This window comes from Solanum stenotomum, chromosome 3, assembly GCF_019186545.1.
Source record: "Solanum stenotomum isolate F172 chromosome 3, ASM1918654v1, whole genome shotgun sequence".
In the NCBI taxonomy this organism is placed as follows: domain Eukaryota; kingdom Viridiplantae; phylum Streptophyta; class Magnoliopsida; order Solanales; family Solanaceae; genus Solanum; species Solanum stenotomum.
The window spans coordinates 37,631,780-37,659,155 of NC_064284.1; the positions used below are offsets into that span (position 1 = coordinate 37,631,780).

Genomic DNA, 27,376 nt, shown 5'->3' on the forward strand with positions numbered 1-27,376 from the left:
GGTTCCTATACCTAAGAGGGTGAAAATTGGACCTAAGACTATGGATTGTGTATTCATTTGATATGCCACAAATAGTAAGGCATGTCAATTTATGGTTCATAAGTCCAAATATTCGAATATTCATGACAATACGGTAATGGAATCAGATAATGCAAAATTCTTTGAACATATCTATCCATATAAAAACTAGACTTGAGTCATCTAGTGGGGGTCTAAACGACCTCGAGAAGAACCAAAGGAGAATGAACCTAATGAAGAGAGTCCAAGGCGCAGTAAACGTCAAAGGACAACTATTTCATTTGGATATGATTTTGTAACATTCCTTCTTGAAAGTAAGCCTCAAACATTCAAGAAAGCTATATTGTCTAGCGACTCAATCTCTTGGAAGGAGGCTGTCAATAGTGAGATTGAATCAATCTTAAGCAATCATACTTGGGAGTTGGTTGATCTTCCTCCAGGGAACAAACCCTTGGGTTCAAAATGGATCTTCAAAAGAAAGATGAAAGATGATGGAACTATTGACAAATATAAAGAAAGACTTGTTGTCAAAGGCTTTAGAAAAAAAAAAGTCTTGATTATTTTGACACATACTCTCCAATGACTAATATTACATCAATTCGAATGTTAATTGCCCTAGCTGCAGTGTACGGTCTTGAAATCCATCAAATGGATGTGAAAATCGCCTTCTTAAATGGAGGGCTGGAAGAAGAGATTTACATGGAACAGCCTGAGGGTTTTCGTAGTTACCAGTAAAGAAAAAAAGTATGCAAACTTGTTAAGTCACTTTATGGACTGAAACAAGCACCGAAACAATGGCATGCAATGTTTGATCAAACCATGTTGGCAAATGGATTTATGATCAATGACTGTGATAAATGTGTCTACATTAAAGACATTCCAAATCAGGAAGTCATTGTATGCCTATATGTGTATGACATGTTGATAATGAGCAAGGACATTGCTAATGTAAAAGCTACTAAGCGTATGCTCACTAGTAAGTTTGATATGAAAGATCTAGGAGTTGCCAATTTGATATTGGGAATTAAGATTCATAAAACTTCTAACGGTCTAGCATTGTCTCAATTTCATTATATTCGAAAGATACTTGAAAAGTTCAAGTACTTGAATTTCAAAAGGGCAAATACCCTAATTGATGTGAACCTTAATCTAGCTAAGAATAAAGGTGAAAGTTAGTCTTAATTGGATTATGTCAGAGTATTGGGAAGTTTGATGTATGTCATGAACTGTACACGACCAGACATAGCCTACACTATAAGTAAACTGAGTCGATACACAAGTAATCCCAATCAAAATCATTGGATGGCAATGAAGAGAGTTTTGGGGTACTTAGATGCCACTCAAAACTATGCTTTGCATTACAACAAATATCCAACCGCTGTTGAAGGATATAGTGATGCAAATTGGATTACTGGGTCAACTGAAAAAAAATCCACGAGTGGATATGTTTTCACTATTGGTGGAGGAGTAATATCTTGGAAATCATCCGGACAAACATGTATAGCTCGCTCTACAATGGAGACTAAATTCATCGTTTTAGATAAGGCAGGTGAAAATGCTGAATGGCTCCGTAATTTCTTAGAAGATATTCCGTTTGGCCCAAACCAATGGCCCCTATATGCATACACTTCGATAGTCAAGTTGCAATAGGAAGGGTGGGAAGCGTTATTTATAACGGGAAGTCTCGTCACATATGACGAAGACACAACTCTATTAGACAACTACTCTCTAGTGGAATTATCACAATTGACTATGTAAAGTCAAAGGATAATGTGTCGGATCAACTTACAAAAGGCCTAACTAGAGAGGGAATTGAGAGATCATCGACGAGAATGAGACTATGGTCGAGAACAAGTCATCATGGCGATAACTCTACCTAAAAGACTGGAGATCCCGAGATCTAAGTTCCAGGAGATCAAACAAAGTCATAGATGACGGTTCAACATTGTCAATTTTTTTTATGGTCTATTCTCATGATGAGACAATTTTCAGTAACCAGGATAAAGGCATAAGGACTTTTTAATGGTTTCTAAGTTTGATACAGGGTATATCAAATATTGTATCTACGTGATAACACAATTAGAAACTACCTATGTAAGCGTGAAGTGTACACCACTTCAAGAAGAATGCGGTAAGGCCAGTTCTCTAAGCACTAATTAACCAAGACATGTTCATTGCTGAAACGAACAAAACAATGAGAACCAAAAATAGTCCAAGGTTTGATTGTGTGACTTATGTTGTCTAGGTATACACCAAAGCTCGACGGTTCAAAGATATCAAATCTACCGATTGACCAAGTATATCCGATATAGGTTCACTATGGAAAGTTTAAAGGGAAACCTACTTATCCAGATGCGATTAACCCTTACTTACGAGACACACAAGTTTTTCATTCATATGTTTTAACAATAGCCATTCCCCATTCATGTGGGGGATTGTTGGGTTTTAGCAAGGTGTGAATGGGAAATAAGAAGAGAAAATAGAAAATGTGGGGGAACCAATTATGGAGGGAAAATGAAAAGTCTTTGCAAATAAAAGTCATTTCTCCCATATTGGTAGAAGAAAGGAAAATTGTTGTCCTTATATTAGAAAACACTTCCTTTAGTTATTAAAGGGTTAAGTATCATTAGTTGATTTCCTTTCTCTTATAAATTAATTCAGAATGTTAGTTACTTAACCGAATTAATTTCACGTAACAGAATTTAGTTGAAATTCGCATGTAACGGTAAAGTCGTTTTGAAGGGACCTGTTCCTTCCAAAAAGACGTTATTTTCCCAAAAGACACAAAGTTCTGGAAAGACACACCATTGTCCGAACAAACGCGTTCTTTGCTGCAAGTGGCTATAAATAGAGAGTTTTTTTTTTCCATTTTTCAACACTGAAAATTTTTTCCTCTCTGCATACATTTTCTTACAAAACAAAATTGTCGATCGACTGAGTTTGTGTGTGCTCTCGTTGTTGTTCTTGTGTTCACTGAAATTAGTGAAGTTTGAGGTACCACTACTTATCTAATAATTAATCCGTTTTATCTTGGGAGGAATTAATCTGTAACATCGGGTACTTGAGGGGATTAAATTTCTTAAGGAAACACAGTGGGTTCTGTGGACTCGAATTTTATTTTCTGTCTATTTCATCTTTTTTCTGTTTCTGTTTTTTTCTAACCTGAATATAGGAGATAACATATCTTAGTTTCAAATTGAGATACAACTTACTCGCCTATCTCCTCTCTAATATTGTTGCTATGAGATGTAATTAAGCAAACTGTAACTATTGTTCATAATTATGCTCCAAGCTATAGTTATTTATGAAAACTCCTCTTAATTGAATTAATTGATTTCACACTGAAGAACAACAATTGAAGCAACTACTTAAAAGATACTTTCTTCGTCTCACATTACTTGTCCATAGTACTAAAAATACATATTTCAAATTACTTATTTATCTACAAAATTAAGAAGATTAATTAAAAAAAATTCCATTTGTCATTAAAATTAGTTCTTTTTGAGAGTACAAATATAATTAAGTTTCAAAAAAATTCTTCATTGTTAATCTTGGTATTCATGGATAAAACACATAAATAGAGTGTATATCACAAAGAGTTAACGAATAAATAAATGTATCTTTCTTATTTACAATTTCTTAAGAGATGGAGATGGTTTAAGTACGCGAACATGGTGAGGAGGTGCAGAGGCTGGTTAGAGGGGGTAGACCGAAAAAGTATTGGAGAGAGGTGATTAGACATGACATGACACAACTTCATATTACCGAGGACATGACTCTTAGATAGGAAAGAGTGAAGGTCACACATTTGGGTAGAAGGTTAGTAGGGGTAGAGTGTTATTTTGTCTTGCTTTTGTTATATATCGGCATATGTTGCGTATTGTGTTTCGATTATCACACTATAAATTTTGATATTGGTATTGTTTTTGTCTTGTAGGCTCTATATTAACTATTATGCTTTCTTCATTATTATTCTTTATTTAGGTTTGATGCACTTAAGCTTGAAGATTTTTCGAAAACAACCTCTTTATCTCTATGAAGTAATAGTAAAATTTGTGTATGCTCTACCTCTTCCAGATCACATTTAGTGAGATATACTGAATATATTATTATTGTATCATAAAAGACGTGTAAAAATAAAATGAATAAATATCATAGGATGGAAGGAGTACTATATGAAGAATTTATTTTGATTAATACGAACAAATTAATTTGGACCTCTAACGAGAAGCATAAAACAGGATGTTGAACTCAAAATTTAGCAATATCGTCTAAGGTAGTTAGATTGTTGTTTATCCGACCTAATAATAAAATAATATTAGTCCATTTAATATTTCTCCATAGCGACCGAGCAATAATTTTAATTAATTGGTTTAAAAAATAAAAATATAAAGCCTAGGATTTTACTTTAGACTTCCAAGTTAAATTTTAAATTTCCTAAATCAGTAAGTCAACCTCTTGTTTTATGTTTAAAAAATTAAAAATGTATGTATATACATAAGAAACAAAAAAAAAAAACACCTTACACACACAACATAATATTTTGTCTAGGGGGTTCAGGTGAATACCCTCCCGACCCCCTAAATCTCCTTTGTTCCTCCGCCCCAAATTAAGTTCACCTCAGCAAATATCACATCTTGTAAGAAATCACTAAATACAATATGCAGTTTTGTAAATTACCCCTATTTAATAAATGTTTTTGAAACTTCAACACTATTAAGACAATGAAATATAAGGGCATAATTAAAAAAATATACTAGCTCCATTTTAAAAAGAATGACCTAGTTTGACTTGACACGAAATTTAAGAAAAAAACTTTTTAATTGTTATCTCATGTATTCAAGTTAGTCAAAAATACAGAAACAAAAAAAAGATGAAATTGACAGAATAATTTTTAATCCGAGTCCACAGAAACCACTGTGTTTCCTTAAGAAATTTAATCCCCTCACTGTACCCGAGGTTGCAGATTAATTCTCCCAAAATAAAACAGATTAACCTGTTAAAGAAGTAGCGGTACCTCAAACTTCAATAACTTCAGCGAACGCAAGAACAGCAACAAGAGCACACACAGACTCAGTCGATCGATAATTTTATTTATGTAAGAAAATGTATGCAGAGAGGAAAAATTTCAGTGTTTGAAAAAACGAAAAAGACCTCTTATTTATAGCCATTTGCAGCAAGGAACGCGTCTGTTCAAAAAATTTGTTCAGACCTGTGTTTTCCAGAACATTGTGTCCTTTGGGAAAAGTAACGACTTTTCGGAAGGATTACCGTTTGGGAAAAGTAATGACTTTTTGGAAGGATTACCGTTACACGTGAATTTCAAATAAATTCAGTTGCGCCAAATTAATTCTGTTATTTAATTAACATTCTGAATTAATTTATAAGAGAAAGGAAATGATTTAACAAGATTGATTAAATAAATTTTGTCCAAAAATATTATCAATCACATCATTTGCCAAATCCGAAGCCGAAGCCGAGGTCGAGCGAGCGACGACGACGGCGGCACGAGGGGGCACATTTTTCTTAACCCTTTAAGAACTAAAGGAAGTGTTTCCTAATGTAAGGACAACAATTTTCTTTCTTCTACCGATATGGTAAAAATGACCTCTCATTTGCACTTTTGCAATGATGACTTTTCATTTTCCCTCCAAAATTGGTTCCCCCACTTTCATTGGTTCTTCCACTTTCCATTTTCTTTTTTTATTTCTCATTCACACCTTGCTAAACCCAACATTAATCTCGTGGTCCTAAACTAAAGTTATGTCAAATGTACTAAAATGCTCTTTAATCTTGTGGTCTTTAACATGACACATAGAAAAGTGAAATTAAAGTGTCTCCAAAAATGAAAAAGGGTAATTCTTTTTTAAACGACTAAAATGAAAGTAGATCTTTTTTTTGAAACTGAGAGAGTACTAATTATTTGTTGAATTTTTATAGTTACACTTATTATGAGTTTTGGTTTAGTTGTTGCAAGATAGCACTTATAATTTTGGAATGGATGAAATATTATATTTCAGTGGTTTGTACACTTATTTAACATGAAATCAAACCTAGTTTAATAGTCTTTAATTAACCAAAACAAGAGGTAAAGAATTAATTCCATCAAGTAATGAAGAAGTTGTATACGTTTGGGGTTGGGGAGTCGGCAAAGGGCAAGAAAATGTATAAACTTTGTGCAACATATATTGAATCAATTGAAATTATTGGGGGGTTGGGGTCAAGTGTCACTTTTCCAACCACCAAGTCGAACAACAAAAATAAAATATTATAAAATATTTTCCCCCAAACCAATAATAGTTGTCCATTAGTAACTTAACATAGAAATTAAGAAACATTAAATGATACGAATAATTTTACCAAATTACCCTTATTTAATATAAGTCATCTAAACATTGAAAAATAAATAGTATTTAATCGCAAAGGTAAAATAGACACAATATGGTAAACTATTCATCGATTATATGCATAGACCCCAACAGTTATATAATCTAAACATGTATTGTTAGACATATCAAAATAATATAACAAACAAGTAAAAATGACGGAGGCAGTAAAATATAGTGACCCCAAAAAGAAAAAGAAGTTGATTGGCCTATATCTTCCGACAATTGTTGCTTGATTGAACGTCTTTTTCCTATTTGTGCAAGTTTGAATAGATTTGTATTTGTGCGGCTTATGTGTTCAATTTCGTCGGTGGAATATAATTATTATAGTGGGGTCTCTATCATTATCAATCAACATATAAAGAAATTTCCTTAAAAGAGTGACACAATAAATAGGCATATAAAAAGTTTGGATTTTGTAATTTGCCAATTACTCTGCTCCATCACTTGATAATGTCTACAACAGAAACACGGTTTAAGATATCAAATACTCTCTCCGTTTGTTTTTACTTGTTCATAATATTATTTTGAGATTTTTAATAATACTTATCCAATTTATAAAATTAATGAATAATTTATTATTTTAAGTCTATTTTACCCTTGCTATTAAATGTTATTCATTTTTCAATGTTTAAATGACTTATATTTAATAAGAGTGATTTGGTAAAATTACCCCTTTCATTTACTGCTTCTTAATCCTTGTACCAAATCAATAGTCTACAACTATTGTTGAACGGAGGAAGTATTAACTTTATTGCTGCCCAAAATCGATACATTATGGTTTTTTATGCCACCTTCTATTTAATTACAAAAAAAAAACTAGATAACTTGCCCGCGCTTCGCACAGTAATCCATGACATCATTAAGAATGTGAATGATCATTTTCTAATATTCTAATATTGGAAATTTGGAATTGTCACATATATTAAGAACTTGAAATATTGTAAAATTCTTACACTTTGATGAATTTTATGTTCTACAAAATTTTAATTATAATATTTGCTCTTTGATATAATTGGATTCTCAATATTGAATATTTTTACATAAATTAGTCAATTATCACTTTCTCTATTGTGTTTCTACATGTGTAAGCAAAGTATAAGTGTAACAACCCGGATTCGAAAGAGGAAAAAGTAATAGCTTTTAATTAAGAAGTTGCAGGTGCCATCCGACGGAGGCCACCCACGGCCCGTGGATGGGACAATGGACCGTAGGTGTGGTCCATGGTTGGTCACCCCAACTTAGATCCAGAGGCCCAAAACCATGGCTTGACCAACAGACCGTCGGTTAGTCCACGGTCCGTGGTCGAGGGTGTATGGATCATGACCCCAGAATCCAACTTCTCAAATATCTTCAAATTCACCAAAAAGAAGAACAAGTCCTCTCTCTCAAATATTTCTCTCTCTAGAAAGCTTGAAGAGAAGGATTCAACTTAGGGTTTCAAGTCAAGTATCAATTCCTCCATTGAAGATAAGCAATTGGCTTCAGGGTATGATAGTTTTCATCCATGGATTCCTTCCATTCATGGAGTTCCCAAATTCTCCTATTTTTCAAGTTAGAAATCCCCCAATTGAGTTAGGGTTTTCTTCAATTGTCATGAGTTCTCTTGATTATTGATTTAAATGATTGAATTATGATCTCTTATGCATAAATTAATGAAATACTATGATTTTATGATGATTACCATATGAACCCATGTAATCCCCATATTTTTCAAGTTATGATCATATGATGTGGGATTTTAATTATCAAGGAAGAGTTTTATGAAATCAAGCATGTATTCATAGAATTGCATGATTTTATGATGAAATCTATATCTAACCCATGCTTTCTAAATGTTGATGATTGAAAGTGTGTTTTTAACCTTGAAAGGTAAATTATGAAATTATGCATGTTCTTATGAAATCTATGCAAATGTTTTAAGGATACTTTGAGAGTTAAGTATCAATGATGATGTTGTTATTGTGTTGTTGAAAGGATTTTCTCATATACACATGAAAGCATGATTGTGAAAGGTTTTATCACATAATAAGGATTCTAAGGTTGAAAAGTCTTCTCACCTAATTGAATCAAAGATTAAGAGCTATCCTAATGAAACCTAGCTTGGATTGGTTATTGAATGATATCTTTCCATAAATAATGACTTAGCTTAGATTGGCAAGATGTCGTGCACTTCCATGGATAATAAGAACAAGTAATAAATGACTATTCTGTGGGATTTATGCTTAGCACCGAGAGGATATTGAGATGGAAGTTCTCCCGTTAGTAGAGGTCGAGATTCTAGAAGCAATCTCCTTATCCCTTACCTATGTGTCCCCATAGGATGATTGTCTAGATAGACATTAGCTAGTGGGTAAACTTAAGCTAGAAGTTCATGATCCTTACCTTGGCAAGTAGGAAACCCTTTTCGGTATAAGAGACACCGGGGGATCATGTTATAGCTCACATGGTCTCTCTGTCGGTTAAGGCTACTTCCCACAATAATAATGAACTAAGGTTACTTCAAGAAGTATCACATATGTGTTCAAAGGCTTTAAATGATGTTAGCTTGCATTGACCATGTTTTATGACTTATGTTCTCTAACCCTTTTATATCATGTTTTAGCTTGATCAATTGTTTGTCATGAAATGTCCTCTTTTAGCATGATTTAAATGTTTTATGCATAGCTATCATACTTGGTACATTATTTTGTACTAACACATACTCTTGCCTATATTTCTCCAAATGTAGGGTCCGACAATCAGGCTTCTCAGTTTGGTGGCTAGTGGTTGATTATGAGATTCCCGAGCTTTGGTGAGTCCTCATGTTCGAAGACGGATTTCCATTGTTTCAGTTTTCTTTCTTATTTCCAGTTTTGGACATGATGTATAGGCTAGGCCCAATTTCATTCTATTATACTAGATGGCTTATGAGACAAGTGTTTTAGACTTCCACTTTACTTTTATAAATCTATTGGACTTGAAATGTTGTCTTTACTTCCTTGTTCTATTTCTTATTTTATGAATGTTAAGTGGCTTGTATGAGTCTCTCGCGGTCCTATACACTATGTTACATCTAGGGGGTACCCCTGGGTTGTGACAATAAGATACTCAATTTGATGATCTATTTATTATTCATTCTTTAGTTTATGTTTTGGGTCGTGGGTCACCCATGTGGATCGACCGGATCCGATTTAATTAATTAATTAATGGGTAGTTTTGTTTTAAAGGATAAGAGGAAATAGTTAAAGAGCAACTGTTGAACCTCTCCTTAAAAGACTCCAAATGGGAGTAATTTTTTGTACGTAGGGAAATAGGGGGAGAATGTGAAAAACCAAAACCAGAAAAGAAACAGAAGAGAAAACTATTCTAGATTTTTCACAATTCAATCAACACACTAAGGAGATTCTTAGTTTGTGAATTGTATTACATTTTCTTTGAGAGACAAAGTCGATCCTGTCATTGTTCGAATTTGGAGCAAATCTACAACAAAAGCACTATCAATAATTTTCGCTGCAAGTATTAAGGTACACATCCATTGCAGTCTTGCCATTAAAACTCTTTCTTTGGTATCGAAGCATGGTTGATTGATCCCCTTTTTTCAATGAGTCCATGTGATTTCACTATGTTGTGACTAATTTTTCTTGAAAATCGATGAAAAGAAAAATTGGAAGAAGTTAGGAAATTTTTTAATTCTTTTTTTTAATGTGGATTGATTACATTGTAGATAGGAGTCTTTGTCGTATAATGATACTGACTCATATTAAGATAGGATTCCTTGTCCTACAATGAAAGTGATTCTTTGGTTTATTGGTTTAAGGGAATCTTATGTTGTTTTCCTGTGTTTTTTATTCTGCATGTTTAAAATTTGGCATGAAACTTTAAAATTCATGTTCTGCTAGTTTGTAACTTTCTGTGAATATATTATAAGAGTAAAATGGATTTAAAACAAGTGAGATATGATTTTTTGAAAGTTGTCTGATTTTGGACTATTTTTCAGAAAAAAACTACTTCTATTTGTTGCGTTTGTAGAAATGTAAAGTGAAAAAGTATGGATTGAAACTAGGTTTTCAAGATCTACTCGTTTGTAGATTTTTGTGGATATATTATAAGAGTAAAACTAGTTTAAAATGAGTGAGATACAATTTTGTTAATGTTGGCCGCTTTTGGACTGTTTTCCAGAACGAATTGCTTCTGTTTGATCAAGTTTTGGGAACTGTATGTTCAAACCTTTGGTTCAAACCTTTGGCTTAAAACTTGTATTTTCATGATCTACTTGCTTATAGCTTTTCGTGGACTTATTATAAGTGTAATTCAGATAAAAATCGAATGAGTTGCGATCCTTTGAATATTGAAATAACATTCTTTGGTGGAAATTCCTTTTATAAATTATGTTTTCTTCTACCAGAAATTTGTAACATATGTTGTCGCATTAAATGGTATTAACCATGTTTCATTTTTCTTATTCCCATTTCAGAAATGAATGAATGAGAGCTTGCTCATATTGCTCCAAGCGGAAGCAGTACTAATAGAAGAGCAAATAGGAAAAATAGAAGAATGTATCATGAGTATGATTCAGACTCTATATTAGGAGTGACTCAAGGATGCTGCAACATCAAGATAGAGATATAAGAACACGTAAAAGAGAAGGAAGGGGACTTCTTGAGGATTTCAAGAAAATATATATAGATCCTTGATGAGCGGTAGATTTTGTAACACCTTGGACTTTGGAAAGAAAAACGGAAGTTGTTGGGCTGCAGGATATGTCTAAGGGTCCCATCTACGTACTGTAGAAGCTTCTACGGGCCGTAGATGGCAACTCTAAGAAGAAGGAAAATAATTTTTTAAAATCAAGTCCAGTATCCCTTTTTACGGTTCACTAGGACGGCTTGTCAACCTATGTACGAGTCGTAGATAGGCCCTATAGGTGGGTTCTAGACTTGGTGAATTTTGTACGTCTAAGTCGAGTTCTATGGTTAGGGTCTACGGATCGTAGAAGGTGTAGAACAGTCCCATCAAAGTTGGTGCAATTTCAAAAGTTTCTGAATTTTTCTATGTTGACCAGTAAGGTCTGTAGGAAGGTCTGAACCATAGAGAGGGGTCGGTAGTTATTTTAAGGGGCTTTTGGATCTTTCCCTTAATTATTTTAAATCAAAACTAAGTCGTTTTGACCTTCATCCTAAGACCAATATAAGAATTTTGGGTCCTACAACTATCCACTTAAAACCTCATTCTCTTAATTTCCCAAAATCTAACCAAATTCATCCTCCCCAAATTCCCTCAACTTAAGGAAAAAAAATATATACATTTCCATTCAAGTCTTCAATCCTCCATTCTTTTTGGACTTTCAATACCAAGGTATGTGGGTATTCACCCATAGAATCCATTTTTCCATGAGGTCCTCCAAGATTTCTAATGTTTCAATTCAATATTCAATTGATCAAGTTAGTGTTTCAATTCAACCTTTATGGGTTTCATCCAAATTATGATTTATCTTTGTTGATTAAGTCCTCTAATGCATGATTTAATGTTAATATATGATATTTAATTGAAATATTGTTGACCATGACTAATTTATGAATTTCAACTATGAATCTATGATTAACTCATGAACCTATGAATTTATGAAGATATACATGTTTTTATGAAGTTATTGTAAATGATTTGAGGATGCTTTGAAAGGAAAGTGTCAATGATATTGTGAAAAGTTTTCTCACATGCTATTATGATCTTGATTGTGAAAGGTGTTTCTCACTTATGGATTCACATTGGTGAAAGGTTTCCTCATCTTGAACTATGTTTAAGGAGCTATTCTAGGTTTTGATCGTGAAAGATGTGGATTGGTATTGACTATTGCATTTCCTATGTTATATTGATATTTTACTTTTATTTATTCCGTTGGGATTTAGACTTAGCACTGAGAGACTTTGAGGTGGAGACTCAAATATGGTAGTCTATAGTAGCAACCTTTAGTCCCAAACTATGTGCCCCTGTAGGATTGTCTTAAATAACCTAGCTAGTGGATCCACTTAGAAAAAGATAATATGTAAGGATTCTACCTTGGAAAGTAGATTCCTCTTCTTTCGGTATGAGGGATATACCAGATTCCATGAAATAGCTTTCATGATCGCTTAAAGCTAATATCCCACAAAACGACTATGTTTCTTCAAAGTTTTTCTTATGTCATTTATGTTAATGTATTTGACCATATTTTATGATTCACATGCCATTTCTTCTTTAAGTCTATTATGTCTATTTTATGCATATTTAGCCACACTTAGTGATAACTCTCAAATCACCCTCCAAAACCAATTAAAAGAGTGAGCGATCGTACTTAGTAAAAAACTCAACGAAGAGTCGGGGTCGAATCCCACATGAAATGGTATACGTAGAGAATTCCTTATCAAGAAATTTGGACTTTAAATCAGCTAATTTGTAATAGTAAGAACAACTAGGTTGATGGTACCACCAACTTAATATAAAGATTTGATTATCAATAGTTGCAATTAAAGTAAAATTCAAAGGAAATCAAGAGTAAACAAGAAACCTGGGAGTGAAAGGATTGAATATCAATGTCACATATGAGTGATTGTGTTGCTCTATAGTGATGTACATACATGAATAGGCTAAGTGATCTTCAATGACGCTAATCATCTTTCGATCTCAAAGCATCTATGCCTAGAATCTCTTTTCGGTCTCATCTAATGCCAATCCTAAACAACCCATTACCTTACTCTATTCTCTCTTTCAAGATTAGGGCAAATAGATCCGACCCATAACTTCTCTTTCAAGCAAGTCATAGGCATCACACCTAAATTGCTAGTATTGCCCACTCCAATTAATCTCTGTAGAGCATCAACTAGAGATCGGAAGTAGAAATTGAGTTTGAAACCATAAACCTTAAGTTAATTAACCACATGATAATTAGACCAAATTCATGCATGAACAACAACAAAACATGGCATAGCACAATACCCGATACATTAAATCAACACATAACCCCATTAGAACACCTCTAGATCTTGGGGTTTTATCCATCCATCACAAAATATAAAGAAAGTATACCTTCCATAAAAGCAGTCATGGGTAACTTGAAACCAAGCAATTAAGATTAAACTCACTTTGAATAACTTCAATTTATCAAATTCTAGCTTCAAAATGTAAAACCCAAGAAGACTAGGAAAAATGTTCTTAAAAGGTTAATTGTTCTTCAAAAATCTCTCACTTGAACTCGCTTTTTCAATTTCTCTAAAAATTGTATGCTTTGGGCTATTTATATTTTCTGAAAATTTGGCCTAAAAAGCACTTCGTGGCCAACTTGACATAAGTTGGGTTCGCCAAACTTGCTTGACGAATTGCTCTTCGCTCATCAGCTTGCCTTGTGATGCTCTAAGCTTCAGGTGTTTGAACCTCATTTGGCGAATTAAATTAAGCCAGCCTTTCACATTTGACGAATCGATGAACACCACCTTAGTTTGTCATTTGTGCATTAAGTATTTGCCTTGCATACTGTCACTCTGGGTGACATGCATCAGGACCGCCTTTCTAACTCAACACATCGCCTTTTATAATGGAGTTCGTTGACCTTGTTTAGTAGACACACGTGCTATGCACTGTAAATTTGGGTGAGGTCATGCTCAGTTGGCGATCTTCCCTTCATGTTAGGCAATTAACATGTTCACTTTGCACTCTTTTTTGCATTTTTTGTCATTCATTCAAGCTTCAGTTCTTGCCTTGTCTAATTGCCTTTGTAGATGCAAATCATCAGTATTTGATTACAAAAATATAAAGTTAGGCATTGAGGACACTAACGATTGAGTTAAATGGACCCTAAATGAGTAAAAATCTACCACTCATCACTCAATACATTCCATGTACTAATGCATACTTGTATTCTGCATTATTTTACTAATGTAAGGTCCGACGTTCCTACCTCTAATACTCATGGCTCGTTGGTTTCATTGACTTCGAAGATTGGTGAGTCTTCATGTTCTGAGGACCTATTTACAACTTTATGTCATTTTTAGTTTTCAGACTTTGTATGTGATGTATTGGTTACGTCCCAATTACACTCATTATAATGTATTGGATGGCTTATTGATACTTATGACTAGACTTATGCTTTTTCAAAACTCTTGAAATGTAAAATGCTATCTTTTGAATTATTTCTATTATCTTGTATGATGTATGCTAAGTGGATTGTATAGGGCCTCTCGCAGTTTTATACTCCATATTACACCTAGGGTATACTTTGGGTCATGACATATTTGCACTCATTTGAGGCGTAGTTAGCTCAATAGTTAGTGTCCTCAATGCTTAATTTTGTTATGTTCTAATGATATTTTGATGATTTACATCTATGAAGGCTAACGGAAAAAGCAAGGATGAATATTTGATAGAATGGCCAAAAATGTGAAAAGTAGTGCATAATATATATTGATGATCGCCAAGCAAGAAAGGCGGATCGCCTAGTGAGCATGACCTCACCTAAAGTGACAGTGCACAACACTTGTGTTTATCAAGACAAGTCAGAGAACTACAAAAGAAAGGGTGATTCGCCAAATAAGAAAGGCGACCTTATTGACCATCACCCAAAGTGACAGTGCAAGGAGAAAAATTGAAGGCTCGCATGGCGATATAAGGTGGTACTTGGTGATTTGCCGAATGTGAAAGGCAAACTCGAATGAGCTTGCCGATTGAGTTTCAAACACCTGAAGCCTAGAGCAAGTGAAGATGAGTTGAAGCATGAATGGCAACTCGCCAACTGATTTTGGCGAGCCCGACTAACGTCGCCCAAATGGTAGCTTATTGAGTTTTGGGCCAAATTTTGGAAAACTATAAATAGCTAAAAGGAGACAGAAAAAGAGTGTGAAACAATTCTCATTTTTCACCTTTAGTGAGTTTGGAGTTGGAGATAAACACTTTGCCATGTGAAGAACACTTTCTAGTTTTTTGGGGTGTTTTCAACTTTTCACTTGAAATGACAAATTGAAGTTAAAATTTAAAGTGAGTTTTCTCTTAATTAATTAAGTTCATGTTGCCCATGGCTTCATTCATGAAAGGTATACTTCTTTTGCTTTTTGGGATGGGTGGCTAAAACCTCAAGATCTAGCGGTGCATATATGGAGTTCGGTGTTGATTTAATGTAGTGGGTATTGTGTTATGCTCTATATTATTGTTGTTCATACATGAATTTAGGGTAATTAGCATGGGGTTACTTATGGGTTAAGGTTGAAAACTTAATTCCTACTTCTGATCTCCAGTCGATGCTCAAAAGAGATTGATTGGAGTAAGTAATTAGTTTGATACTAGCAATTTAAGTTTGATGTCTGTAACTTGCTTTAAAATAGAGGTTATGGGTTGGATCTATTTACCCTACTTCTGCATCAAGAGAGAGAGAGAGAGAGTAAGGTATTGGGTTGTTTGGTATATTATATAGGTGAGACCGAAAGGAGATTCTATGCAAAAATGCTTTGAGATCGAAAGAAAATTAGCGTCATTGAAGATGACCTAGCCTCTTCATGAGTGTTCTCACTACAGAGCAACACAATTATCCCTGTGTGACATTGATTTTCAATCCATACACCCCTAGATTGTTTGTTAACTCTTGAATTCTCAGAAATCTTAGTTTATTTGAGACAATTGATAACCAAATCTTTTTATTAAATTGGTGGAATTATCTACCCACTTTTTTTTACTATTACAAATGAATGAATTTACAATATGAATGTCTTGATAGTATTATCTATGATATACCATTTCATGTGGGATTCGACCTACGTTGGGTATTTTTATTGACTACAACTGATGTCCCTTTTAATTAATTTTAAAGAGGACATTTGAGTGTTATCAATCCCCTTCACTCCTTACTAGATTTCCTCAAATCTTTTAACATGAAATTAGATGAGATTGGTGAAAAATTCATTCATGTTGATGAGTGAGTTGCATTCAATGTTTTGTATCATTCCTTACCAGAGTATTTAAAACATATTACGAGATTGAGCATAACAGATAATTATGGAGGTATATGGTGGATATAGGAGTTAAGTGGGTCAAAACATTCCATAGAAGTGTAGTTTAGTATTGAATATCTTATTTATTCTTTACAAATTATGTACTGAACAAATTTGATTATGCTTTAATATAAATATATTGGTTTTATCCTTTTATGGATTGGTGTATTGTTATTCTATTGCATATTATCATACGATGTTTCATTAGTAGACATGTAAATCATTGTGCTTATGGTATAAAATATATTAGTATACTCATTAAGAAATTAGTTTCAAATTCTGATCAAATATTTTATTTGTATATGATAATTAGATGTTTATGTGTCTTTTTGATTTTACATTAAATATAAAATCTTTATGAGAATTGATTTGCTTGAATGTGTATGTCACATGCAAAATTAATTTTAAATATTCTTTCCAAATTGCCTCTCAAGTGTATAGTCATGGCATAAAAAAATATCATTGTTGACTCAAACAAAGATGAAAAGACTAAACAGTGATAATTACAACATCTGAAATCGTAAAAGATGGTATGTACTAAAAGAGAAAAATGAGTTGGGAGGTATAAATAATGTTTTGAATCAACTAGAGGAGGGAAACACTAAACAACATAGAAGAGACCTTGAAGCTTATAAAGCTTGGATGAGCAGGTTGATGTTCCCAAAGCTGCTTCTAACACCTTTGTGGTAGAGTCAAGCGCAACAAAGTCTCCGGGCTTCAAGCGCAAGAAGAATTGAAAAATAAATGGGAAAGACAAAGTGATCGGAGACGAACCCTCTAACAAAAAGTAGAAGCCTAATTCCAACAAAGGTAAGCGGTTCTTCAAGAAGAGGAACAACAACAAAATGAAGTGCTATAATTGCAAGTGCTAGGGCACTTTGCTCGTGAATGTACCGAACCGAAAAAGGTAGCATTCTAAAGGCATATCTAAGTGCTATATGTGTTTCTAGCATTTTTTATTAACTGAATCTTATCCTATGTATTGTAGACTTAGAATCCAACGACCGCATGAGTCAAGATTGAGAAGCATATGTGGAGTTTCATCAAGTTTCATCTAAATCAAGGTGGAAAAAAGAAAAGCATGTAAACGTTTTTTGTTCCTGGAACATGTGGACTCACCAAACTTCGAATGCCAATAGATATCAACTAACCACAAGTATGCGAGTAGGAGTGTCGGACCCTACATTAGTGATACAATATAGACACAAGTATGCATTAGTACATGGAATGTTCTAAGTATGATAGCAATGCAAAAAAATATGAAATCATGCTAAAAGGACTTTTAATGTCATGCAAAGATAAAGATAATGCATAAGATAAGAGATTAGAAAACATAAGTCATAGTCATGGTCAATGTAAGCTCAACATATTTAAAACACTTGGTGAGATACTTTAAAAGTAACTTAGTTTATTATTGTGGGAAGTTTACCATTAAGAGACATAGAACATGTGAGCTTAACATGGTATCCAGTGTATATCCCACATCCAAAAGAGATGTCCTACTTGCCAAGATAAGGACCAAAAACTTCTAGCTTACGTGGATTCACTAGGTAAGACATCCTACGAGGGCACGTAGTTAGGGATAAGAAGATTGCTACTAGAGACCCGGTCTCTACTAACGAGAGCCTCCATCTCAATATCCTATTGGTTCTAAGTGAAGTCCCATTGAATAGTCATTAATCATATTCATTTCATCATACATTGGAAGGAACAATTAAGCTACCAATCCAAGCTAAATTCATTTAGAATAGCTCTTAATCTTGGTTCAACTTAGGTGAGAAAACCTTTCAACGTTATGAATCCTCATTTGAGAAAACCTTTCATAATCATGATCATAGTAGCATGTGAGGAAAACTTTCGCAATCTCATTGATACTTTAATCTAAAAGCATCCTCAAGTTATTTATATCAATTTCATAAAAGCATGCATATCTTCAAAAATTCATATGTCATAGTTCATAAGCTTCATCGTGTGTTCATAGTCAAAAATAATGTATCATGCATGGGTTCATATGAATTCAACTCAAAAACATGTTATTACTTCAATTCAGGCAATAGAAGATAGAAATTGAAAAAATAAATCATAATTGAAAAGAACCCTTGAAGATTGAATAAAACCCTAACTTTTAATTGAGAATTGAACTTGTAAAATTGGAAGATCTTAGGAACCCAATGGAGGAAAGGACTCCATTGGTGAATACTAACATACATTAGTAATCAAGGACCAAAAGTTGTGGTGAATTGCAGGTCCTTAGCTGAAACTCTAGATTCTTCTTCCTTAGCTTGAGAGAGAATTGGAGAGAATGTAGTTGAGTTTTGGGAATTAGGAGAATGATTTAGAATTGGGTAGTTTTAGGACTTAAAATACTTATATAGAAATTAGAATAGGGGTTAAACTACATATCTTAGGTATTAAACATAAAAAAAAGACGCAAAACCCCTTAAAAATAAGTGTCGAAACCTTCTATGGTTTGGACCTACTGGTCTATAGGACTTTCTATAGACCGTACTGGTCATTCGTAGGAAATTTTGATCAAATTTTACGAGACCTGTCTACCCCTCGTAGAACTTTCTACAGTTCGTAGGCTCTAACCGTAGAACTTTCTATGGTCCGTAGGCTCCAACCGTAGAACTCAACTTTGACATTAAAATTTCACTAAATTTGGGACCTTCCTATGAGACCTACCTATCACTCGTAAAATGTTTGACGAACCATCCTGGTTAATCATAGAATGAGATGCTAAAACTTTATTTTCCTAAAATTCAACCCCACTTTCTACGGATGTCTTCTAATGTCTATAGAAGCTTCTACGACCCGTAGAGTGGACCCTTAGAACAAAACATTAGTTTAAAATGTTATATTTTTCTTTTTCCAAAATTTAAGGTGTTACAATATCTCTCTCTTGGGAACACTCCTCCTTGAATTAGAATCAAGCTAGTAGGAAAAGAGTAGGGGAAAGAGATCCACTAATCAAACATGAATGCAATCACATAAATGCACGTAACCAAGAAGGAAAATTGACTCCAAGCTACAACTTACTCAAAACATCATTTGATAAACATAGATGCATTCATGTGGAAACATGAGAATGACTAAGATGCATGAATCCAAAAAGAATGAACCATGAGAAGCTTAACACCTCAAGCTAGGGTAGGAATTGAGGGAAATAGATGAGGATATTGGGACATCATATCGACCTCGGTCTCCTAAGTAGCATCCTCAACCATTTGATTCCTCCACATCACCTTTACATATGTAACTTCCTTGTTCGTCAACTTTTGAACTTGCCGATCCAAAATCTAAACCAGAACTTCTTCATAAGAAAGGTGTTCCTTTATACCCAGATTCTGGAATGGTACAATAGATGTCGGTTCTCCCACACACTCCTTCAACAAGGACACATGGAAATCGGATGTACCGATGCTAAATCATTTGGTAACCTAAGTTTATAAGCAACCTTGTTGATATGCCTTAACATTTGATAAGGTCTAACATAACGGGGACTATGTTTTCCTTTCTTACCAAACCTGATTACACCCTTCATAGGTGAAATTTTCATGTAAACCCAATCATCAACGTCAAACTCAAGATCCCTTCTTATAATATCAGCATAGGAATTTTGTTGAATTTGAGTTGTTTTCAACCCTTCTCTAATAAGCCAAACTTTTTCCATAGCCTCATGAACCAACTCAGGACCTATCAAAGCAATCTCACCCACTTCAAATCAATCTATAGGAGATCTACACCTCCTACCATAAAGAGCTTCAAATGGAGCCATACCAATACTTGAGTGATAGATATTATTATATGCAAATTCAATCAAAGGAAAATGATTATCCCAATTACCCTTGAAGTCAAACACACAAGCCCTCAACATATCTTCCAAAGTTTGGATAGTACTCTCTGATTACCCATTGATTTGAGAATGAAAGACCGTACTGAGCATGACATGAGTACCAAGATCCTTTTGGAAAGACTTTTAAAATTGAGAAGTAAATTGGGTACCACGATCGGAGATAATGGATAGGGACACTTCATGCAACCTAACCATTTCCTTTAGATATAATTTAGCATAATCCTCCTACGAGTAAAAAACCTTGACAGGAGTGAACTGTGTTGACTTTGTCATACGATCTACTATAACCTAAATCGAGTCATGTTGTCGCATGGTACAGGGTAACAACCAATGATAAAGTTCATAGTCAAGTCTTCCCACTTCTAAGTAGAAATACTAATATCCTAGGACAAAACTCCCAACTTTTGATGCTCAACTTTCACTTATTGACAGGACACGTAGCCAAAACTTTCGCAATATCTTTTTTCATCCTATTCCACCAATAGACCTCCCGCAAGTCACGATACATCTTGGTGTCTCTCAGGTGAAGATAATACTAAAAACCATGGTTTTGTTTAAAAATTTCTCTTTTAAGTCAGTGAAAGTTGAATGTTGTACTTGTATTGCATTTGCAAATTATGAATTACAGGCTTGCAACACATGTTGCTCTACCACATGCGGCCCTGCCGGGCTTTTTAATTATTTTTTTTAAAAAAATCATGGATAGGACTGAACCGTAATCAAGATGAAACGATACCGGTATACCGGTACCAAATCATGATAACTTCCAATTTTCGAGTACTGGTTCAATGTATCCCACTAGCAAAAGTCTGGTCCTTGGCATCTGCCAAAACAACGCGCAAATGATTGTCTAGATAGACATTAGCTAGTGGATTCACCTAAGCTATTAGTCCTCAACTTTGAGTCCAAAATTTCACCAAGTTTGAATCAACTCTACGAGCACTTCCTATAGTCTGTGATTCACACTACGACCCATCCTGCTCAATTGTAGACCCAACTTTGAAAACTCAAAATTTTCAAATCTCAACTCAGTTCCTACGAATGATATCTATAACTCATCGATGCTCTTACAAACATTAGTTGGGTCTCATGGGTTTGAAGATACAGCCAAACAAATGGAACCTTTCTTTTCCATTTTGACTTTCCAACTTTGCTGTTACATGAATACTAATGGTTGGCTTGTGTACAACAGGGATACATAATACTAATGGTTGGCTCTAGTACCACACCTAGTATGTACTAACAATGGTTTGCTCGGACACCATGCAAGTAAACTAACATTTTGTGTGTGTGGGTTCCATGAGAGAACTGAGTTTGTTTATTATGTTATACTTGTGACATGTTAGTCCATGAGTGGCCGGGTTTGTATTTAAATATTGGGATGGTTCTTGTGTAGACCATATGTACATGTTAAATACTTTGGATGATTTTAGGGATCCTTGAGTGTTCCGAATTACTTGAAAGGTGAGATGGACGCAGATATGAATTTGTGTGTGATCATATGGGACATGCTTCATGTGACGGTTATGTTTGGAGTTTAGGGTTTTCTTATATAAATATTAGAGTAGGTGTTTGTACGGTTTGGTGGGTTGGGTCGTTACACTAATAAAAATAAATTCTAGAAACAAGAACAATAGTAATCTATAATTAAGGTACTGTTTAAAATTTAGAGAGAATTAGTTGTTAAGAATTCATTGACCTTCTCCATTATTCTCCCATGATAGAATGAATCTCAAAGAGATTAATACCACAAAATGTATGATAAATGAGTAAATAGTGGCTAAATAACCCTAAAACAACAAATAAAATTTCATAGTTGCATCTTAAAACAATGTAAAATCAATCACTTAAATACTCAAGTCGTAGTCAGTTACTATCGTTCACCTTAATCTCTTACCTAGTGGCATATTTAATAGTTTATATGAACTAAAACTTTAGGTTGGTCATTAATTGATTAACTATTTTCCAGCTCTCCGTGATGCAACCTATGTGATAAATGAACATTGATAGAGAGTTATATGTTTTTTATTTGAGTAAGTCTTAAATGAGGCAAACACAATTTAAACATGTTCACCGTTCTCTTTTCTAGAAGTGGAATATCTTAGAAATTTTCTATCATGTACCTGTAAAATGAACAGATAAGTTAGAAAAAAAAATTAGTCAATGTATTTCCTTTCCTAAGAGTGTGTTTTAGGACATCGTCCCTTACTATGTTTACAAGTTCAACCTCCTTCACACCATTCTAGAGCACTTTCTATCTTCTTTTCTATATATTGAGCATAACAAGTTAGTCAGTTTCCACTAGCAGGGGAATATAACCTCTATCATTATAAAACTAAACCCTTTCTCTAATTGTTACTACTTCAGTAATAAGATTTGTGGAATCAATAATTCTCTATTTTTTCACCCCTAAAATAATTATCCTATTATTTTTGACACAAAAAGCAATAGCACTAGGATGAGGGCTACCCTAGGATGCATTATCTGTGTTGCATATATACCATCCAACAGAAGAGGGATTCCAACTCACAATCATGTGTCATTAACTTGACTTTCATTCTTCCGAAAATTGTAACATATGAGGCCATTTCTTAGATAATTTTTGCAATAAAGAGAAGTTTAAGAAGACGAAGTTATGATTGAAATCATTTATCTCATGAATTACCTTCTCATAAAGGAACAATCCACCATGAAGATTAGTGTTTCTTTTCTTCCATAGAAACCATAATATCATAACAGGTACTACAATAATAATAGTCCTAACCTTTTCATTACTAGGTCCATTCCTCCATGCATTCTACTTTAATTGTATCCAAGGTCCTTGCAAATCAATAGACTTGCAAAATACTTTTATACCATCTTTATCATTTTGCCAGTGAAGAAAATATGTTGAACTATTTTCAGGATAAGCATTGCACAACACAAATAATTACAATCCATAGAACTGTTAAATCTAGCAACAATGGTAGCTACAGGAATTTTGGTACTCCTAATTCTTCAAACCAATAACTAGGATTTGAAAGACAGAACTTTCACCCAAACATACTTATATTAATACTTTGCTTCCTTCTTTAACTGTCAATAACTCCCCGATATAACTGACTTTAAATTTCCATGAGCCTTTGAGCACCCATCATTGTCTGTCAGCAAGATCTATAGTGAGAAAGTTGTTCAAATTTCTCACAATATGATTGACAATTCTTTCTAGGAATATTTATGCAATCTCTCCGTCTCCCATCTCTCTTCATTCATCAACTCCTTTGTTTCTTCCATTTTATGCGTAATTCGATAGTTATCTTCTTGATATAAAGAACAAAGCTTGGTCCAATTTTTATACAAGATGTTGGTTGAACCACCTTTTTGGTTCCTACAAAATGTACTTCACTAGAATATCTCTATTTTGTATCATGTGTTTCAAACCTATGAACCTCTTTTTCATTGCACCAATAAATGACTTTCCTTTTTGCAATACTTATTTCATGTAAGGTTTGCTCATAGAGAGTTTCAAATTCTAAATTTTCACCATAATTTTTTTTAAATAACCTTAGAAATATGAAAAGGGGATAGAACCAAGATCGCCTCCCTCTTTAGGCAAATAAGTATCCAGCGAAACAACCTAATATTTCTTCTACTAGTTTCTTTATTGTTTCAAAAGAATCTGGCAAAAATCTTGAGTAAAACTTTTATTACACATTGGGCGGGGGCGGGGGGGGGGGGAGAGAGATTGCTAAACAAAATACTTTATAGTAGACTACAAATTAATGTATCCTTACCACTTTGAGATAGCATCTTACCTTTCAAAGTTTGATGCCAATCCTTCACCACTAAAATGATATCATTATAATCATTCTTCCTATTCTTCGCATGAGAGATAGGACAACTAAATATGTAATAGAAAACTGACTATGGAAAAATTTGTGCATCTGTCAACCAATTCTCATAATTATGTACTAGTGTTCTGATGCATATACCAAGAACATATATCTTTCATAAAAACTATTGATTGTAACTGCTAATTTCACTTTTGACAGTCTTGAACTGTCTAAAGGGACCTTGACATGAGAAAATATTGAATTTGTAAAATTTCTTTTTTTAAGGACCTTTGTTTCACTATTTAAGATTTCTTTTTGGTGGGAATTTTTAAATTTTAGATAATCTTAAATATAGGGTACATAAAATTATTTGAGATTATTTTTTATCTTTTTATCTTGCATATGTCAATTTCGCTCGCCCTAAAACAGAAAAAGAAATATTTAATATGCATTAAATTCTAAGTGAATGTGGATGGGAGGGGTGGGTGGGTGCTTCGTGCCTCCTTAGAGATCCTCTATATAATAAACAAATCATGTTCAATGTTCTTCATCCAAGCAATTTTCTACCAACTCAAACATCTTTTACTTAACTATTTTTTTTTTTTTATATGCTATAAGTCTTCATAAGTCATCCTCTCCCCCCTCCTCTAACACAAAACATCACCACATTTTTTACTTCTTGAGGTTTTCTTGCTCCATACTCCTTTTTATTTTTACAATTACTAAATATAATTTTATAAAAATCTAATATGTGTGATAATAATTGGGATATAAGCACGATTATAAGAACTTTCAAAATTAATAAATCTGAAAGTGTTAATGTACCTCCTAGATCAGGCTTGAGTCTCTTAATTATCAAAATTATGATATAAATTTTCTTGACAGACTTTTAGATGTTGACATGACTAAATTGAATTGCGTTTTTGAAATTTTTCTTATGAATTTTCTAGTTTCTCATCACGAAAACTCAATGATCAATCTTTAGTGATCATCAACCCCATAAACCCCATTCATGTAATTTCTCATCAAGTTATCATGGATCAAAAAGATAATCAACAAATTTTATGATTCGTTCAATCAACGTTACTATTATGTAAATATACTCATAAAATAATAAATAAGACGAGGCAAAAAGATTACATGTCTCTATACCATCACTAATATAACTATTATTATTTTTCACAAAAATTTAGAACTCAACATAACTTTATATGATATGAAAAAAATAGTGAAGAGAAAAAATCTCAGAAATGGAGAACTTTTGATTGTCTTTTAACCTTACTTGAACAATATTCATGAATCTTCTGTAAGTTTCCCTTGCTTCAATTTACAGATAATCTTTATCGATTTTTTTATTTATTTCAAATCTAAAGAACAGAACACAAATCTTTAAACACAGTTACATAAAATGATACACATAAAGTACCTATCTTCAAAAAAATTGGATTACCACAGTATTCATGGACAAAATGTAATTAGGATGAATATTAGCCCACATTATGAATTGTTATAGCAGATCAATTCATTCTTGTGATGCTGCAACAACTGTTGGTACATACGCTAGCTCAGCAGCTGGTGGTAAAAGAGGAAAAAAGCTTGATTAGCTAAGATGATGAGCTTGTTGAAAGGATCATAGAATTTTTTGGTTATCATTTTGATCCATGATAGCTTGATCAGCAATAACAGGAATGGATGTTGTGGGTTGATGATCTCTAAAGATTGATCATTTAGGTTTTCTTGGAGAGCAAATTGAAACTCAATAAGAAACCTTTTAGGAAAGCAATCCAAATTAGTCATGTTAACATATAAAAGTGTTTCAAGAAAATTTCAATTATCATTTTCATAAGGGAAAAAGGACGAATTTACCCCCGAACTTTGATAAATGGTACGTATATGCCCTTCGTTATACTTTGTTTCCAAATAAGCCCCTGTCGTCCAATTATCGGTACACACATGCCCCTCTCACTAACGGACCCCTCATTCTGTACACGTGTCTTAATCCTAATCAACTACCCGTTTGACCATTCTTTTAACCCATAAACCCACAACCCGCCCCATAAACCCAATAACCCACAACCCGCCCCGTAAACCCAATAACCCACCCGATTCCCTCTAAAATATCTAAGTTAATTAAACATTCCAAAGGAAGAGTCAGTGAAGGGCCAGTGAAGGTTGAAAATCACTCCAATGGCGGCGGTGCCGGTGGCCTTGCCGATTTTCCATCTTTGACCGCTGCGGCCACCACCAAAATGAAGAAGAAGAAGAAGAAGCCACAAACCCTATCCCTTCAGGAGTTCAACACTTATAGTACTGCTAAGCAGTCTCAAACTGTCGCCGCTGCGGCAACCAAAGGCCTGACACCGGAGGAAGTCTTGATGCTCCCCACCAGTCCTCGCGAGTGTACTGCGCACGAACTTGACTAGTCTCGATTCGGAGGTGGCTTCAGATCGTACGGTTATGACAGGCAAGGGGGAGGGGTTCGTCAGAGGATTCTCGTAGGCAGGGAGGGTTTCAAAGGGATACCGATAGGGAAATTGCTCCCTCTCGTGCCGACGAGACTGATGATTGGGGTGCAGCTAAGAAAACATCGGCTGGTAATGGTTTTGAAAGAAGGGGGGAGAGAGATGAAATGGGAGGTTTTTTCTCCGATTCCCAGTCTAAAGCTGATGAATCTGATAATTGGGCAGCGAATAAAGCTTTTTTACCCTCTTCTGGCTGAAGATTTGATAGGAGATGAAGTTTTGGGCCAAACGGTAGTGATTCTGATCCGGATCTGTGGACCAAAAGGAAGGAAGAGGAAGGTGGACGGACATTTGCCTCCGGTGGTGGTGCATTCGACAGTTTAAGAGAAAGAAAAGGTGGATTATTGGGTTTATGGGGCGGGTTGTGGGTTTATGGGTTAAAAGAATGGTCAAACGGATAGTTGATTAGGATTAAGACACGTGTACAGAACGAGGGGTTCGTTAGTGAGAGGGGCATGTGTGTACCGATAATTGGACGGCAGGGGCTTATTTGGACGCAAAGTATAACGGAGGGCATATACGTACCATTTATCAAAGTTCGGGGGTAAATTCGTCCTTTTTCCCTTTTCATAATTCAGAGACTCTAAGCCTAATCTAGGAGCTACAACATTTTAGACTTATTAATTTTGAAGCTTTCTACAACCGCCTCTATATCTCAATTGTTATCACTAATATCATATTGAAATAGAATTACATCTAGTTAGCTACAAAATAAATGGAGTACTAAGCAAGAAATCTTACAAAAATAAAAAATATTCATACAAAAGAAGAAGAAGCTAATGATATTTTG

At 34.2% G+C, this 27,376-nt stretch overlaps 1 protein-coding gene and 1 pseudogene across 1 annotated transcript in view; one reads left to right on the forward strand and one right to left on the reverse strand.

The window, feature by feature from the left end:
* The window catches only part of LOC125858376 (serine/threonine-protein kinase Nek6-like), a 1,100,283-nt gene that overhangs the window by 67,843 nt on the left and 1,005,064 nt on the right, over positions 1-27,376 (reverse strand). The gene's annotated exons all lie outside the window — the stretch shown is intronic.
* On the forward strand, positions 838-26,987 carry LOC125858926 (eukaryotic translation initiation factor 4B3-like; annotated as a pseudogene).